Source organism: Mustela nigripes, chromosome 7 (assembly GCF_022355385.1).
Source record: "Mustela nigripes isolate SB6536 chromosome 7, MUSNIG.SB6536, whole genome shotgun sequence".
Lineage (NCBI taxonomy): Eukaryota > Metazoa > Chordata > Mammalia > Carnivora > Mustelidae > Mustela > Mustela nigripes.
Window position 1 is genome coordinate 118,637,680 of NC_081563.1, and position 6,255 is coordinate 118,643,934.

General features: G+C 45.0%; 1 protein-coding gene across 4 annotated transcripts in view; it reads right to left on the reverse strand.

The window, feature by feature from the left end:
• Positions 1-3,365, reverse strand: part of NDRG3 (NDRG family member 3) — a 78,747-nt gene extending 75,382 nt beyond the window's left edge. For 2 of the 4 annotated variants that reach the window (XM_059406956.1, XM_059406955.1), the window contains exon 1: positions 3,152-3,365. The gene's annotated coding sequence lies outside the window, so the exon portion shown is untranslated. The remainder of the gene's footprint in view (positions 1-3,151) is intronic. The other 2 variants (XM_059406958.1, XM_059406957.1) reach the window with 1 other exon arrangement.
• Positions 3,366-6,255: the final 2,890 nt, after the last annotated feature.

Genomic DNA, 6,255 nt, shown 5'->3' on the forward strand with positions numbered 1-6,255 from the left:
GATTGTAATGCACACTAAGAGTTGAGAACCACTATTTTTTTTTTTTAAGATTTTATTTATTTGACAGAGATCACAAGCAGGCAGAGAGGCAGGCAGGGGTGGGAAGCTCAGCAGAGAGTCTTATACAGGGCTCAATCCCAGGATCCCGGAGCTGAAAGCAGAGCTTAACCCACTGAGCCACCCATGCGCCCCTGAGAACCACTATTCTAATCAAGTCCAGTCACTGTAGTCAACCAGGGTTTTTTGTTTCTGTTTTTACTATTTTCTTATATACAGTTTCACCACCCTACTTCAAAATACTTTCCTTGTCCTTTTTCATTCTTCCCAACCAATCTGTCAAAGCCCAGAAAGTCCTAACTCCTCCCCATAGTGCTCTCACTACCACAGCCCATGCTGACTCCTCTTGCCTCTCCCCCACCCCTTACCAGCTAACTGGATCACAAATAACCCCTGTGACATACCTAGTTCCTCTACCATACAACTTAACAATTATAGTTACAATTAACAGTTCTTCACTATTCTCCAACAAAACTCCTTAAAGACATGAATCATATTTTTGTTATCTCTTCCTCACCCTCATTCTAAGTATATAAATGGAATTTTAATAGAATCGCTGGTTAACATAAAGATGAATTCAATGATTAATGGATAAAAAGTCTAGAATTTCAAGTTGTAATCCTCAGTTCTGTGACCTTGGACAAGTTTACTTCTCAGGATGGGGTCCATGAAGGCAAAAAAGATGGCCTCAATGACTTGATGCTTCCTTTCAATTTCAGCTGTGTATGATTTTATGAAACATCCTATTATACTGTCATATTGCTTGCTTATAATGTTATTATACCAATTTTTTAGACTCGCCTTGAATTACAGCTAAATACGGTGTATTTCCCAATTAGCTAGTAAGATCTTTTACCAAGAATCGTATTTTATTCAACTGTAAATCTTATACCATGCCTTATATACAATAACAGCTTAATGTATTTGCAGGAATTTACTTGGAAAAACTCTTTAAAAAGCTTCATTTATGTAGAAAACCTATACACAGATCTGCTGCCCCCCAAAAAGCCCTCTGAATACTTAACATTGTAAATAATATGAATTGTTTTAAGGAAAAAATTCCGATTACCCTGACAGCATCAGGGGTAGCCAGTCACTTAAGGCAAAAGAATGTAAAAATTCTCACATGTATCTAGGGATAGACTAAAAAGCTGTAAGCCTCAGGCTACCTTACTGCAACATGCAAATTAAAACTACCCTGTACACTTAAGTGCCATATACCAACTCCACTGCTAGGGATAAATAGGATTCTTGACACAAAACCCTTATGTGCAAATTTACAGAAATAGGGTGCAATGGAGATCTCTGAGTGACGGGTTAGATTCAACCAGAAGTTGAACCTAAAGAAAAGGATAGCAAAGAGAATTTGAAGGGCAAAAAGGAGGAACAGAAGGGCAGCAGGAAAACATCACTCTAAGTAATGAAAAGGAGCAGTGGAAATTCACAGAGTCTTTACCCACGGCCTATGAACCAAGCACTTGGGGCTGCACAAAGGATTCCTGACCTCAAAGGGCTAATAGTCCTGAGGCTAAGACTAAAGCCTCTACCCTACTGTGCCTGTGTGTTTAATTGGGAAAATCAAGCAAGGAAGGCTTCACAGAAAAGGTGGTGGCTTAATGGAGCTTTGAAGTATGTAGGAAGATTTGCTAAGGGAGAAAAAAGACACTTGAGCTAGTTATTTTGGGGAAGAAACATTCACATATTTTTACATCTGTTCCTTTGGGGCTTTAAATCATGGAGGCTTCTTATATTCACCACCACTCTGTCAATGCCTTCTTTCTCTTGTTACTTTATCTTATATACTGAGATGTTCAAGCCAAGTGTTGGAACAGAGCCAAAAAGCCCCAGAATGAGGTGAGTGCTCACCAAATTTGCTCTGTCACCTCCAGATCCAGCCAGCCCAGCTAGCCCAGTCCTGTTCTCCTGGCAGCCAAAAAAGGAAGACTAATTATATCCTCTGGGGGACCAGATTGGGGGTAAAATTTGGATGCAAGCAGACAGGGCTTATTCCTCTTCCGACAGTGAGGTACCAGGGGAGAGCTCCCCTGCCTCCTCAGCATGAGGTTCTAGTCTGTCTACCTGTGACACGGAGGACAGCACAGCAGATCTGTGTATAGGTTTTCTACATAAATGGTGGGGGGGGGGGGGGTGCAGGAGGGGGAGCTGCATGAAAAAGGGGGACACACTGGATTGGGAACTGCTGAGGTATTAAGTGAGATAATCATCATAAAATGTTTAATATCCCTGGCACACAGCAAGCGTTGGACGAAGGTGAGCTCGTCAACATATTACTATTATTATTACAGTAACATCTCAATTGTACTCCAACAAGATCTTGTTTACACAGCCTACTTTTATGACGTTGAAGAAGCAACTCCAAAGATGCAAGTGTATTTCAAAAAACAGCTCCAGAGACGCAAGTGTATTTCAAAAATTTTTAAAGGTACAAGATCAAATTCCAAATGTAATGGCCTGAGAGCCCGAGACCCGGACTTCAAGAGCTAGCCCTTGCCCCTAACAGGTGCGTGACCTTGGGCATGGCACTTCACCTCTGTGCCTCAGTTTCCTTATTTGTAAAGTGGGGTGAGGAAGCCCCTCCCTCGTACGGTCATCGTGGGGTCCTGCCCGAACATTCCCGCTGCACCAGCGTCGTACGCATGCGAGGCGACCTCACCGCCCACCTTTCAAGCCCCCCTGGCTTTGGGACGGCGGGGTAGATGAACGCCCAACCCGAGGCCCACCGACCTCTGCCGCCTGTACGGCAGGAGCGGGAAAGGCAGGCGCGCTTGAGGGGCGTCCCTGAGACCGAGGGGGCAGGGCGCCCGGAGGCTCTACCCCCGCCGCCCGTAAGCTGTCATCGGTAGCTTCGTCGCGAAGCCCGCGCGCGGGTAGAGGCTGAGGGAGGCTGGGCTGACCCAGGTCCCGCCGGCGGGGAGAGCGGAGGGCGCCGGGGTACCCGGAGGACGCTGGCAGCGCGAGCCACGGGCCCCCGCGCGCCGCGGAGATGAGGCGCGGAAGGAGAAAGCACGGGGAGCGACGCCCCTGCAGGCAGCGCCGCGCGCCTCCAGCGGGCCGGGCTCAGGCGCTCACTCACCTGAGGCGCAGGCAACCGCCAGCAGTGCAGCAGCAGCGGCGGCGGCAGCAGCAGCAGCGACGGCGGCTGTGAGAGGGGCGGGGAAGGCGGGCGCACTGAGGATGCCGGGGCCGCGCAGGCGAGCTGTGCCTACCCCCTCAAGAACTACCGAGAAGATGGTGGTTGAACTGAGAAGGCCCGGCGGCGCCATCTTGGGTGTAGTTTTTCATGTTGCGGAGTCTCCTGGGAGAACCTGAAACTAGAGCTGCCCGGAGGGCGGGGCGTTGAGTGCAGCCTCTGGCCCGCCTCCTCCCCTTCCGCCAAATCACATCCCTAATGAAGCTCTTACTAACCCTTGCAGGGAAAGGAAGTCATATTCCTTTAACGTGGACCCAGAGATGTACCTAAAAGCATATAGCCTAGCACAGTGCTTAGCTTGTGGAAGACGCTTACCAAATTCTGGAGGAATGAGCAGTTAATTGAAGAACTAGAATCCAAGATTCAAGGCTCCTAATTCCCGGTCCTCCATTCTATCACCTCTATTACAACTGCCAGCCACACCATCTCCTTTCTTTGGGTGCCACAAGAGAAATGGAGTTTTGGTGTGTTTTTGTTTTAAGAATGATTACACACATAAGCTTAATGACCCAAAGATATAACACCAAAATACACCGGACATAATTCCCTCCCTGAAAGAGCTTTTTGGTAAATCTCACTGACTAAAAATCAATAGTCATAGTCTCAACTAAATTAAGACAAATATTAGGAATGTTACCAAACATGTCGAGGACAGTGACTGTCTATACTAATGTTACTCGTCAAGCACAATTCCTGAAAGAAACTTGGGAAGAGGGGAAACTAAGTTAATCGAGCACAGACTTTTTTTTTTTTTAAGATTTTATTTATTTGACAGAGATCACAAGTAGGCAGAGAGGCAGACGGAGAGAGGAGGAAGCAGGCTCCCTGCTGAGCAGAGAGCCCCATGTTGGGCTCGATTCCAGGACCCTGGGACCATGACCTGAGCCGAAGGCAGAGGCTTTAACCCACTGAGCCACCCAGGTGTCCCAAGCACAGACTTTTTAAATATTTGTTTATCTGCTAACATTTACTGAGTGTCAAACTGGTTCTACTCTCTGTCCTTGATTAGATTATTAACCCTCCGTGTGCTTGAGTTCTTCATCTATAAAGACAATAAAATACAAGCTACCCTAAGTTGTGGTCTGTATGCATGTAAAATCCTTAGAGCTTATAAATGTTACTATTTTAATATGCTGTATCTTATTTGGCTGTTGAAGATGCAGACAAAAACACACCTTTTATGCTTGAGTTTGAATAAATTCTTACAAACAAAAAATGTGATACAATGTAATAAAATGAGGGAAGGTACAATCACCTGGGAGAGGTGTCATCTATCCCCACTTCATAGATGAGTAAATTTGAGCAAAACAGATGAAGATTCACTTCAAACAGTGTGCTCTTCCCATTGTACTACTCTGCTTCTGAAACAGTAGACAATTAACACTACTCTGATGCTTAAAAGCCCCAACTTTCCTTGGGGCTGTACAAAGTTTCCTTTCCAGCTCTAGCCTTGACAATATTATCCATTTTCAAGGCTTCAATAGCTACATATCAGTTACTTCCAAATTTTCTCTCTAGTCCAAATGTTTCTACCCAGTTTTCCACCTCTATATCCAATGGTCTAGTTGATTTCCCTATTTGGTATATCAGATTGAACTACTAGCTTTCCTATCTCGTTAGCTGCTCTATTAATCCACCCAGTTGTTCAAGCTTTTGCCCTTCCAGCACATTGTTCACATTGTTACCACTGTTCTAACTGTATACTAAATCTGACTTATAGCATCCCTGTGATACAGGTTCCTTCTTTCTCCCAATCTTACAGATAAGAGGTTAAATAAATTTTTCTCAGTGACAGTAAGTGGCATTTAGGCTTTTAACACATAGGTCACATGCCTAAGTTCCAGACACTATGACCAACTCCCATGTCTGTTTTTGTTCTTTGCTCTGTCCCCAGTTTTTAGAGCTGTGCATGGCATATAGCAGGGGCTCTGTAAATAAATGGAAAAAAAAAAAAAAAGGAATATGGGGTGTGTGTGTGCCTGGGTGGTTCAGTCAGCTAAGCATTTGACTTCAGATCAGGTCATCATCTTGGGGTCCTGGGATCAAGCTTCATTTTCTCCTTCTGTCAAATAAATAAAATCTCTAAAAAAAAAAGAAAGAAAGAAAGAAAGAAATGTAGGTCAAAGGAAGGAGATATCACCTTTCACTAATTGGTACTTAGGCCAAGGTTTAAGACTTAAGATTATGACTGGGTATTAGGTATTAGGAGGATCAGAGAATAACAATATTAACAATAAATTAGTTGGTGTTTTCCTGGTAATTAATGCTAGGCATATTTCCACACGACTGTTCACTTCAGCATCTTGGCAAAGAATGTTATTTTCTGCTAAGCCCACACTGCCTTAAAAATTTTTTTTATAAGGGTGCCTGGGTGGCTCAGTGGGTTAAAACCTCTGCCTTCGGCTCAGGTCATGATCCCAGGGTCCTGGGATCCAGCCCCCCATCCGGCTCTCTGCTCAGCAGGGAGCCTACTTCCTCCTCTCTCTCTCCCTGCCTGCCTCTCTGCCTGCTTGTGATCTGTCTGTCAAATAAAATCTTTAAAAAAAAAAAAAAAATTTTTTTTTATAGGGGCGCCTGGGTGGCTCAGTGGGTTAAAGCCTCTGCCTTCAGCTCAGGTCATGATCCTGGGGTCCTGGGATCAAGCCCTGCATCAGGCTCTCTGCAAAGCACGGAGCCTGCTTCCCTTCCTCTCTCTCTCTGCCTGCCTCTCTGCCTACTTGTGATCTCTATCTGTCAAATAAGTAAATCCAATCTTCAAAAAAAAATTTTTTTTATGGGCACCTAGGTGGCTCAGTGGGTTGAGCCTCTGCCTTCGGCTCGGGTCATGATCTCAGGGTCCTGGGATCAAGCCCCGCATGGGGCTCTCTGCTCAGCAGGGAGCCTGCTGCTCCCTCTCTCTCTGCCTACTTGTGATCTGTCAAATAAATAAATAAAATCTTAAAAAAAAATTTTTTTTATATGCTCAAAGTATACACAAAGACAAAGGA